The 9,652-nt window shown below is 48.8% G+C and overlaps 20 non-coding genes across 20 annotated transcripts; all 20 read left to right on the top strand.

Moving 5' to 3' along the window:
• The first annotated feature begins 320 nt into the window (after positions 1 to 320).
• On the top strand, positions 321 to 439 carry LOC123174837 (5S ribosomal RNA). Its single transcript, XR_006487395.1, has one exon. It is a non-coding gene; the product is annotated as a 5S ribosomal RNA (ribosomal RNA).
• A 338-nt stretch (positions 440 to 777) lies between these two features.
• On the top strand, positions 778 to 896 carry LOC123174786 (5S ribosomal RNA). Its single transcript, XR_006487347.1, has one exon. It is a non-coding gene; the product is annotated as a 5S ribosomal RNA (ribosomal RNA).
• Positions 897 to 1,263: 367 nt separating this feature from the next.
• Positions 1,264 to 1,382, top strand: LOC123174821 (5S ribosomal RNA). The gene has a single exon (XR_006487380.1). It is a non-coding gene; the product is annotated as a 5S ribosomal RNA (ribosomal RNA).
• A 367-nt stretch (positions 1,383 to 1,749) lies between these two features.
• Positions 1,750 to 1,868, top strand: LOC123174839 (5S ribosomal RNA). Its single transcript, XR_006487397.1, has one exon. It is a non-coding gene; the product is annotated as a 5S ribosomal RNA (ribosomal RNA).
• Positions 1,869 to 2,235: 367 nt separating this feature from the next.
• On the top strand, positions 2,236 to 2,354 carry LOC123174843 (5S ribosomal RNA). The gene has a single exon (XR_006487400.1). It is a non-coding gene; the product is annotated as a 5S ribosomal RNA (ribosomal RNA).
• Positions 2,355 to 2,721: 367 nt separating this feature from the next.
• On the top strand, positions 2,722 to 2,840 carry LOC123174816 (5S ribosomal RNA). The gene has a single exon (XR_006487375.1). It is a non-coding gene; the product is annotated as a 5S ribosomal RNA (ribosomal RNA).
• Positions 2,841 to 3,208: 368 nt separating this feature from the next.
• On the top strand, positions 3,209 to 3,327 carry LOC123174832 (5S ribosomal RNA). Its single transcript, XR_006487390.1, has one exon. It is a non-coding gene; the product is annotated as a 5S ribosomal RNA (ribosomal RNA).
• Positions 3,328 to 3,694: 367 nt separating this feature from the next.
• LOC123174825 (5S ribosomal RNA) lies at positions 3,695 to 3,813 on the top strand. The gene has a single exon (XR_006487384.1). It is a non-coding gene; the product is annotated as a 5S ribosomal RNA (ribosomal RNA).
• A 363-nt stretch (positions 3,814 to 4,176) lies between these two features.
• On the top strand, positions 4,177 to 4,295 carry LOC123174829 (5S ribosomal RNA). Its single transcript, XR_006487387.1, has one exon. It is a non-coding gene; the product is annotated as a 5S ribosomal RNA (ribosomal RNA).
• A 367-nt stretch (positions 4,296 to 4,662) lies between these two features.
• Positions 4,663 to 4,781, top strand: LOC123174814 (5S ribosomal RNA). Its single transcript, XR_006487373.1, has one exon. It is a non-coding gene; the product is annotated as a 5S ribosomal RNA (ribosomal RNA).
• Positions 4,782 to 5,148: 367 nt separating this feature from the next.
• On the top strand, positions 5,149 to 5,267 carry LOC123174828 (5S ribosomal RNA). The gene has a single exon (XR_006487386.1). It is a non-coding gene; the product is annotated as a 5S ribosomal RNA (ribosomal RNA).
• A 367-nt stretch (positions 5,268 to 5,634) lies between these two features.
• LOC123174819 (5S ribosomal RNA) lies at positions 5,635 to 5,753 on the top strand. The gene has a single exon (XR_006487378.1). It is a non-coding gene; the product is annotated as a 5S ribosomal RNA (ribosomal RNA).
• A 367-nt stretch (positions 5,754 to 6,120) lies between these two features.
• LOC123174822 (5S ribosomal RNA) lies at positions 6,121 to 6,239 on the top strand. Its single transcript, XR_006487381.1, has one exon. It is a non-coding gene; the product is annotated as a 5S ribosomal RNA (ribosomal RNA).
• Positions 6,240 to 6,606: 367 nt separating this feature from the next.
• Positions 6,607 to 6,725, top strand: LOC123174802 (5S ribosomal RNA). The gene has a single exon (XR_006487362.1). It is a non-coding gene; the product is annotated as a 5S ribosomal RNA (ribosomal RNA).
• A 367-nt stretch (positions 6,726 to 7,092) lies between these two features.
• LOC123174815 (5S ribosomal RNA) lies at positions 7,093 to 7,211 on the top strand. The gene has a single exon (XR_006487374.1). It is a non-coding gene; the product is annotated as a 5S ribosomal RNA (ribosomal RNA).
• A 367-nt stretch (positions 7,212 to 7,578) lies between these two features.
• On the top strand, positions 7,579 to 7,697 carry LOC123174789 (5S ribosomal RNA). Its single transcript, XR_006487350.1, has one exon. It is a non-coding gene; the product is annotated as a 5S ribosomal RNA (ribosomal RNA).
• Positions 7,698 to 8,064: 367 nt separating this feature from the next.
• Positions 8,065 to 8,183, top strand: LOC123174820 (5S ribosomal RNA). The gene has a single exon (XR_006487379.1). It is a non-coding gene; the product is annotated as a 5S ribosomal RNA (ribosomal RNA).
• A 367-nt stretch (positions 8,184 to 8,550) lies between these two features.
• LOC123174831 (5S ribosomal RNA) lies at positions 8,551 to 8,669 on the top strand. The gene has a single exon (XR_006487389.1). It is a non-coding gene; the product is annotated as a 5S ribosomal RNA (ribosomal RNA).
• A 367-nt stretch (positions 8,670 to 9,036) lies between these two features.
• On the top strand, positions 9,037 to 9,155 carry LOC123174812 (5S ribosomal RNA). The gene has a single exon (XR_006487371.1). It is a non-coding gene; the product is annotated as a 5S ribosomal RNA (ribosomal RNA).
• Positions 9,156 to 9,522: 367 nt separating this feature from the next.
• On the top strand, positions 9,523 to 9,641 carry LOC123174781 (5S ribosomal RNA). Its single transcript, XR_006487342.1, has one exon. It is a non-coding gene; the product is annotated as a 5S ribosomal RNA (ribosomal RNA).
• Positions 9,642 to 9,652: the final 11 nt, after the last annotated feature.

The raw sequence follows: 9,652 nt of genomic DNA, 5'->3' as shown, positions 1-9,652 counted from the left end.
CGATATATATTAATCCCGTTATATTATGTTTGACGTTTGCGATATGTTTAAGCTCGATGCTCATTGCTCGCGCGTCTTGGGGCGGCTTTGTGGCGCGAAGAGCGCGTTCTGGAAGGGGTGGAAAAAACTCGTGTTGCTGCGGTATGGAGGGAGGGGTGGAAACCGTGGAAAACTCGTCTCCGTGATTGAGCGGGAGAGTAAGTAGTATAGGACATTATCCATTGTTAGGGAACGGTTGTAATGGTAGTGAGAATGTAGAATCGTCTTTGGAGCGGACCTGGGAGTGGCAAGCATAAGGGACGAAGACGGGGAGACATGTCGGATGCGATCATACCAGCACTAAAGCACCGGATCCCATCAGAACTCCGAAGTTAAGCGTGCTTGGGCGAGAGTAGTACTAGGATGGGTGACCTCCTGGGAAGTCCTCGTGTTGCATTCCTTTTATAATTATTTTTTGCGATATATATTAATCCCGTTATATTATGTTTGACGTTTGCGATATGTTTAAGCTCGATGCTCATTGCTCGCGCGTCTTGGGGCGGCTTTGTGGCGCGAAGAGCGCGTTCTGAAAGGGGTGGAAAAAACTCGTGTTACTGCGGTATGGAGGGAGGGGTGGAAACCGTGGAAAACTCGTCTCCGTGATTGAGCGGGAGAGTAAGTAGTATAGGACATTATCCATTGTTAGGGAACGGTTGTAATGGTAGTGAGAATGTAGAATCGTCTTTGGAGCGGACCTGGGAGTGGCAAGCATAAGGGACGAAGACGGGGAAACATATCGGATGCGATCATACGAGCACTAAAGCACCGGATCCCATCAAAACTCCGAAGTTAAGCGTGCTTGGGCGAGAGTAGTACTAGGATGGGTGACCTCCTGGGAAGTCCTCGTGTTGCATTCCTGTTATAATTATTTTTTGCGCCTTGTGACAAACATGTCGCACGTGCGCGATATATATTAATCCCGTTATATTATGTTTGACGTTTGCGATATGTTTAAGCTCGATGCTCATTGCTCGCGCGTCTTGGGGCGGCTTTGTGGCGCGAAGAGCGCGTTCTGAAAGGGGTGGAAAAAACTCGTGTTGCTGCGGTATGGAGGGAGGGGTGGAAACCGTGGAAAACTCGTCTCCGTGATTGAGCGGGAGAGTAAGTAGTATAGGACATTATCCATTGTTAGGGATCGGTTGTAATGGTAGTGAGAATGTAGAATCGTCTTTGGAGCGGACCTGGGAGTGGCAAGCATAAGGGACGAAGACGGGGAAACATGTCGGATGCGATCATACCAGCACTAAAGCACCGGATCCCATCAGAACTCTGAAGTTAAGCGTGCTTGGGCGAGAGTAGTACTAGGATGGGTGACCTCCTGGGAAGTCCTCGTGTTGCATTCCTTTTATAATTATTTTTTGCGCCTTGTGACAAACATGTCGCACGTGCGCGATATATATTAATCCCGTTATATTATGTTTGACGTTTGCGATATGTTTAAGCTCGATGCTCATTGCTCGCGCGTCTTGGGGCGGCTTTGTGGCGCGAAGAGCGCGTTCTGAAAGGGGTGGAAAAAACTCGTGTTGCTGCGGTATGGAGGGAGGGGTGGAAACCGTGGAAAACTCGTCTCCGTGATTGAGCGGGAGAGTAAGTAGTATAGGACATTATCCATTGTTAGGGAACGGTTGTAATGGTAGTGAGAATGTAGAATCGTCTTTGGAGCGGACCTGGGAGTGGCAAGCATAAGGGACGAAGACGGGGAAACATGTCGGATGCGATCATACCAGCACTAAAGCACCGGATCCCATCAGAACTCCGAAGTTAAGCGTGCTTGTGCGAGAGTAGTACTAGGATGGGTGACCTCCTGGGAAGTCCTCGTGTTGCATTCCTTTTATAATTATTTTTTGCGCCTTGTGACAAACATGTCGCACGTGCGCGATATATATTAATCCCGTTATATTATGTTTGACGTTTGCGATATGTTTAAGCTCGATGCTCATTGCTCGCGCGTCTTGGGGCGGCTTTGTGGCGCGAAGAGCGCGTTCTGAAAGGGGTGGAAAAAACTCGTGTTGCTGCGGTATGGAGGGAGGGTTGGAAACCGTGGAAAACTCGTCTCCGTGATTGAGCGGGAGAGTAAGTAGTATAGGACATTATCCATTGTTAGGGAACGGTTGTAATGGTAGTGAGAATGTAGAATCGTCTTTGGAGCGGACCTGGGAGTGGCAAGCATAAGGGACGAAGACGGGGAAACATGTCGGATGCGATCATACCAGCACTAAAGCACCGGATCCCATCAGAACTCCGAAGTTAAGCGTGCTTGGGCGAGAGTAGTACTAGGATGGGTGAACTCCTGGGAAGTCCTCGTGTTGCATTCCTTTTATAATTATTTTTTGCGCCTTGTGACAAACATGTCGCACGTGCGCGATATATATTAATCCCGTTATATTATGTTTGACGTTTGCGATATGTTTAAGCTCGATGCTCATTGCTCGCGCGTCTTGGGGCGGCTTTGTGGCGCGAAGAGCGCGTTCTGAAAGGGGTGGAAAAAACTCGTGTTGCTGCGGTATGGAGGGAGGGGTGGAAACCGTGGAAAACTCGTCTCCGTGATTGAGCGGGAGAGTAAGTAGTAAAGGACATTATCCATTGTTAGGGAACGGTTGTAATGGTAGTGAGAATGTAGAATCGTCTTTGGAGCGGACCTGGGAGTGGCAAGCATAAGGGACGAAGACGGGGAAACATGTCGGATGCGATCATACCAGCACTAAAGCACCGGATCCCATTAGAACTCCGAAGTTAAGCGTGCTTGGGCGAGAGTAGTACTAGGATGGGTGACCTCCTGGGAAGTCCTCGTGTTGCATTCCTTTTATAATTATTTTTTGCGCCTTGTGACAAACATGTCGCACGTGCGCGATATATATTAATCTCGTTATATTATGTTTGAAGTTTGCGATATGTTTAAGCTCGATGCTCATTGCTCGCGCGTCTTGGGGCGGCTTTGTGGCGCGAAGAGCGCGTTCTGAAAGGGGTGGAAAAAACTCGTGTTGCTGCGGTATGGAGGGAGGGGTGGAAACCGTGGAAAACTCGTCTCCGTGATTGAGCGGGAGAGTAAGTAGTATAGGACATTATCCTTTGTTAGGGAACGGTTGTAATGGTAGTGAGAATGTAGAATCGTCTTTGGAGCGGACCTGGGAGTGGCAAGCATAAGGGACGAAGACGGGGAAACATGTCGGTTTGCGATCATACCAGCACTAAAGCACCGGATCCCATCAGAACTCCGAAGTTAAGCGTGCTTGGGCGAGAGTAGTACTAGGATGGGTGACCTCCTGGGAAGTCCTCGTGTTGCATTCCTTTTATAATTATTTTTTGCGCCTTGTGACAAACATGTCGCACGTGCGCGATATATATTAATCCCGTTATATTATGTTTGACGTTTGCGATATGTTTAAGCTCGATGCTCATTGCTCGCGCGTCTTGGGGCGCCTTTTTGGCGCGAAGAGCGTGTTCTGAAAGGGGTGGAAAAAACTCGTGTTGCTGCGGTATGGAGGGAGGGGTGGAAACCGTGGAAAACTCGTCTCCGTGATTGAGCGGGAGAGTAAGTAGTATAGGACATTATCCATTGTTAGGGAACGGTTGTAATGGTAGTGAGAATGCAGAATCGTCTTTGGAGCGGACCTGGGAGTGGCAAGCATAAGGGACGAAGACGGGGAAACATGTCGGATGCGATCATACCAGCACTAAAGCACCGGATCCCATCAGAACTCCGAAGTTAAGCGTGCTTGGGCGAGAGTAGTACTAGGATGGGTGACCTCCTGGGAAGTCCTCGTGTTGCATTCCTTTTATAATTATTTTTTGCGCCTTGTGACAAACATGTCGCACGTGCGCGATATATATTAATCCCGTTATATTATGTTTGACGTTTGCGATATGTTTAAGCTCGATGCTCATTGCTCGCGCGTCTTGGGGCGGCTTTGTGGCGCGAAGAGCGCGTTCTGAAAGGGGTGGAAAAAACTCGTGTTGCTGCGGTATGGAGGGGTGGAAACCGTGGAAAACTCGTCTCCGTGATTGAGCGGGAGAGTAAGTAGTATAGGACATTATCCATTGTTAGGGAACGGTTGTAATGGTAGTGAGAATGTAGAATCGTCTTTGGAGCGGACCTGGGAGTGGCAAGCATAAGGGACGAAGACGGGGAAACATGTCGGATGCGATCATACCAGCACTAAAGCACCGGATCCCATCAGAACTTCGAAGTTAAGCGTGCTTGGGCGAGAGTAGTACTAGGATGGGTGACCTCCTGGGAAGTCCTCGTGTTGCATTCCTTTTATAATTATTTTTTGCGCCTTGTGACAAACATGTCTCACGTGCGCGATATATATTAATCCCGTTATATTATGTTTGACGTTTGCGATATGTTTAAGCTCGATGCTCATTGCTCGCGCGTCTTGGGGCGGCTTTGTGGCGCGAAGAGCGCGTTCTGAAAGGGGTGGAAAAAACTCGTGTTGCTGCGGTATGGAGGGAGGGGTGGAAACCGTGGAAAACTCGTCTCCGTGATTGAGCGGGAGAGTAAGTAGTATAGGACATTATCCATTGTTAGGGAACGGTTGTAATGGTAGTGAGAATGTAGAATCGTCTTTGGAGCGGACCTGGGAGTGGCATGCATAAGGGACGAAGACGGGGAAACATGTCGGATGCGATCATACCAGCACTAAAGCACCGGATCCCATCAGAACTCCGAAGTTAAGCGTGCTTGGGCGAGAGTAGTACTAGGATGGGTGACCTCCTGGGAAGTCCTCGTGTTGCATTCCTTTTATAATTATTTTTTGCGCCTTGTGACAAACATGTCGCACGTGCGCGATATATATTAATCCCGTTATATTATGTTTGACGTTTGCGATATGTTTAAACTCGATGCTCATTGCTCGCGCGTCTTGGGGCGGCTTTGTGGCGCGAAGAGCGCGTTCTGAAAGGGGTGGAAAAAACTCATGTTGCTGCGGTATGGAGGGAGGGGTGGAAACCGTGGAAAACTCGTCTCCGTGATTGAGCGGGAGAGTAAGTAGTATAGGACATTATCCATTGTTAGGGAACGGTTGTAATGGTAGTGAGAATGTAGAATCGTCTTTGGAGCGGACCTGGGAGTGGCAAGCATAAGGGACGAAGACGGGGAAACATGTCGGATGCGATCATACCAGCACTAAAGCACCGGATCCCATCAGAACTTCGAAGTTAAGCGTGCTTGGGCGAGAGTAGTACTAGGATGGGTGACCTCCTGGGAAGTCCTCGTGTTGCATTCCTTTTATAATTATTTTTTGCGCCTTGTGACAAACATGTCGCACGTGCGCGATATATATTAATCCCGTTATATTATGTTTGACGTTTGCGATATGTTTAAGCTCGATGTTCATTGCTCGCGCGTCTTGGGGCGGCTTTGTGGCGCGAAGAGCGCGTTCTGAAAGGGGTGGAAAAAACTCGTGTTGCTGCGGTATGGAGGGAGGGGTGGAAACCGTGGAAAACTCGTCTCCGTGATTGAGCGGGAGAGTAAGTAGTATAGGACATTATCCATTGTTAGGGAACGGTTGTAATGGTAGTGAGAATGTAGAATCGTCTTTGGAGCGGACCTGGGAGTGGCAAGCATAAGGGACGAAGACGGGGAAACATGTCGGATGCGATCATACTAGCACTAAAGCACCGGATCCCATCAGAACTCCGAAGTTAAGCGTGCTTGGGCGAGAGTAGTACTAGGATGGGTGACCTCCTGGGAAGTCCTCGTGTTGCATTCCTTTTATAATTATTTTTTGCGCCTTGTGACAAACATGTCGCACGTGCGCGATATATATTAATCCCGTTATATTATGTTTGACGTTTGCGATATGTTTAAGCTCGATGCTCATTGCTCGCGTGTCTTGGGGCGGCTTTGTGGCGCGAAGAGCGCATTCTGAAAGGGGTGGAAAAAACTCGTGTTGCTGCGGTATGGAGGGAGGGGTGAAAACCGTGGAAAACTCGTCTCCGTGATTGAGCGGGAGAGTAAGTAGTATAGGACATTATCCATTGTTAGGGAACGGTTGTAATGGTAGTGAGAATGTAGAATCGTCTTTGGAGCGGACCTGGGAGTGGCAAGCATAAGGGACGAAGACGGGGAAACATGTCGGATGCGATCATACCAGCACTAAAGCACCGGATCCCTTCAGAACTCCGAAGTTAAGCGTGCTTGGGCGAGAGTAGTACTAGGATGGGTGACCTCCTGGGAAGTCCTCGTGTTGCATTCCTTTTATAATTATTTTTTGCGCCTTGTGACAAACATGTCGCACGTGCGCGATATATATTAATCCCGTTATATTATGTTTGACGTTTGCGATATGTTTAACCTCGATGCTCATTGCTCGCGCGTCTTGAGGCGGCTTTGTGGCGCGAAGAGCGCGTTCTGAAAGGGGTGGAAAAAACTCGTGTTGCTGCGGTATGGAGGGAGGGGTGGAAACCGTGGAAAACTCGTCTCCGTGATTGAGCGGGAGAGTAAGTAGTATAGGACATTATCCATTGTTAGGGAACGGTTGTAATGGTAGTGAGAATGTAGAATCGTCTTTGGAGCGGACCTGGGAGTGGCAAGCATAAGGGACGAAGACGGGGAAACATGTCGGATGCGATCATACCAGCACTAAAGCACCGGATCCCATCAGAACTCCGAAGTTAAGCGTGCTTGGGCGAGAGTAGTACTAGGATGGGTGACCTCCTGGGAAGTCCTCGTGTTGCATTCCTTTTATAATTATTTTTTGCGCCTTGTGACAAACATGTCGCACGTGCGCGATATATATTAATCCCGTTATATTATGTTTGACGTTTGCGATATGTTTAAGTTCGATGCTCATTGCTCGCGCGTCTTGGGGCGGCTTTGTGGCGCGAAGAGCGCGTTCTGAAAGGGGTGGAAAAAACTCGTGTTGCTGCGGTATGGAGGGAGGGGTGAAAACCGTGGAAAACTCGTCTCCGTGATTAAGCGGGAGAGTAAGTAGTATAGGACATTATCCATTGTTAGGGAACGGTTGTAATGGTAGTGAGAGTGTAGAATCGTCTTTGGAGCGGACCTGGAAGTGGCAAGCATAAGGGACGAAGACGGGGAAACATGTCGGATGCGATCATACCAGCACTAAAGCACCGGATCCCATTAGAACTCCGAAGTTAAGCGTGCTTGGGCGAGAGTAGTACTAGGATGGGTGACCTCCTGGGAAGTCCTCGTGTTGCATTCCTTTTATAATTATTTTTTGCGCCTTGTGACAAACATGTCGCACGTGCGCGATATATATTAATCCCGTTATATTATGTTTGACGTTTGCGATATGTTTAAGCTCGATGCTCATTGCTCGCGCGTCTTGGGGCGGCTTTGTGGCGCGAAGAGCGCGTTCTGAAAGGGGTGGAAAAAACTCGTGTTGCTGCGGTATGGAGGGAGGGGTGGAAACCGTGGAAAACTCGTCTCCGTGATTGAGCGGGAGAGTAAGTAGTATAGGACATTATCCATTGTTAGGGAACGGTTGTAATGGTAGTGAGAGTGTAGAATCGTCTTTGGAGCGGACCTGGGAGTGGCAAGCATAAGGGAAGAAGACGGGGAAACATGCCTGATGCGATCATACCAGCACTAAAGCACCGGATCCCATCAGAACTCCGAAGTTAAGCGTGCTTGGGCGAGAGTAGTACTAGGATGGGTGACCTCCTAGAAAGTCGTCGTGTTGCATTCCTTTTATAATTATTTTTTGCGCCTTGTGACAAACATGTCGCACGTGCGCGATATATATTAATCCTGTTATATTATGTTTGACGTTTGCGATATGTTTAAGCTCGATGCTCATTGCTCGCGCGTCTTGGGGCGGCTTTGTGGCGCGAAGAGCGCGTTCTGAAAGGGGTGGAAAAAACTCATGTTGCTGCGGTATGGAGGGAGGGGTGGAAACCGTGGAAAACTCGTCTCCGTGATTGAGCGGGAGAGTAAGTAGTATAGGACATTATCCATTGTTAGGGAACGGTTGTAATGGTAGTGAGAGTGTAGAATCGTCTTTGGAGCGGACCTGGGAGTGGCAAGCATAAGGGACGAAGACGGGGAAACATGTCGGATGCGATCATACCAGCACTAAAGCACCGGATCCCATCAGAACTCTGAAGTTAAGCGTGCTTGGGCGAGAGTAGTACTAGGATGGGTGACCTCCTGGGAAGTCCTCGTGTTGCATTCCTTTTATAATTATTTTTTGCGCCTTGTGACAAACATGTCGCACGTGCGCGATATATATTAATCCCGTTATATTATGTTTGACGTTTGCGATATGTTTAAGCTCGATGCTCATTGCTCGCGCGTCTTGGGGCGGCTTTGTGGCGCGAAGAGCGCGTTCTGAAAGGGGTGGAAAAAACTCGTGTTGCTGCGGTATGGAGGGAGGGGTGGAAACCGTGGAAAACTCGTCTCCGTGATTGAGCGGGAGAGTAAGTAGTATAGGACATTATCCATTGTTAGGGAACGGTTGTAATGGTAGTGAGAATGTAGAATCGTCTTTGGAGCGGACCTGGGAGTGGCAAGCATAAGGGACAAAGACGGGGAAACATGTCGGATGCGATCATACCAGCACTAAAGCACCGGATCCCATCAGAACTCCGAAGTTAAGCGTGCTTGGGCGAGAGTAGTACTTGGATGGTTGACCTCCTGGGAAGTCCTCGTGTTGCATTCCTTTTATAATTATTTTTTGCGCCTTGTGACAAACATGTCGCACGTGCGCGATATATATTAATCCCGTTATATTATGTTTGACGTTTGCGATATGTTTAAGCTCGATGCTCATTGCTCGCGCGTCTTGGGGCGGCTTTGTGGCGCGAAGAGCGCGTTCTGAAAGGGGTGGAAAAAACTCGTGTTGCTGCGGTATGGAGGGAGGGGTGGAAACCGTGGAAAACTCGTCTCCGTGATTGAGCGGGAGAGTAAGTAGTATAGGACATTATCCATTGTTAGGGAACGGTTGTAATGGTAGTGAGAATGTAGAATCGTCTTTCGAGCGGACCTGGGAGTGGCAAGCATAAGGGACAAAGACGGGGAAACATGTCGGATGCGATCATACCAGCACTAAAGCACCGGATCCCATCAGAACTCCGAAGTTAAGCGTGCTTGGGCGAGAGTAGTACTTGGATGGGTGACCTCCTGGGAAGTCCTCGTGTTGCATTCCTTTTATAATTATTTTTTGCGCCTTGTGACAAACATGTCGCACGTGCGCGATATATATTAATCCCATTATATTATGTTTGACGTTTGCGATATGTTTAAGCTCGATGCTCATTGCTCGCGCGTCTTGGGGCGGCTTTGTGGCGCGAAGAGCGCGTTCTGAAAGGGGTGGAAAAAACTCGTGTTGCTGCGGTATGGAGGGAGGGGTGGAAACCGTGGAAAACTCGTCTCCGTGATTGAGCGGGAGAGTAAGTAGTATAGGACATTATCCATTGTTAGGGAACGGTTGTAATGGTAGTGAGAATGTAGAATCGTCTTTGGAGCGGACCTGGGAGTGGCAAGCATAAGGGACGAAGACGGGGAAACATGTCGGATGCGATCATACCAGCACTAAAGCACCGGATCCCATCAGAACTCCGAAGTTAAGCGTGCTTGGGCGAGAGTAGTACTAGGATGGGTGACCTCCTGGGAAGTCCTCGTGTTGCATTCCTTTTATAATTA

The sequence above is a fragment of the Triticum aestivum genome, unplaced genomic scaffold, assembly GCF_018294505.1.
Source record: "Triticum aestivum cultivar Chinese Spring unplaced genomic scaffold, IWGSC CS RefSeq v2.1 scaffold79095, whole genome shotgun sequence".
In the NCBI taxonomy this organism is placed as follows: Eukaryota; Viridiplantae; Streptophyta; class Magnoliopsida; order Poales; family Poaceae; genus Triticum; species Triticum aestivum.
This window is presented reverse-complemented; position numbering and strand designations above follow the sequence as displayed.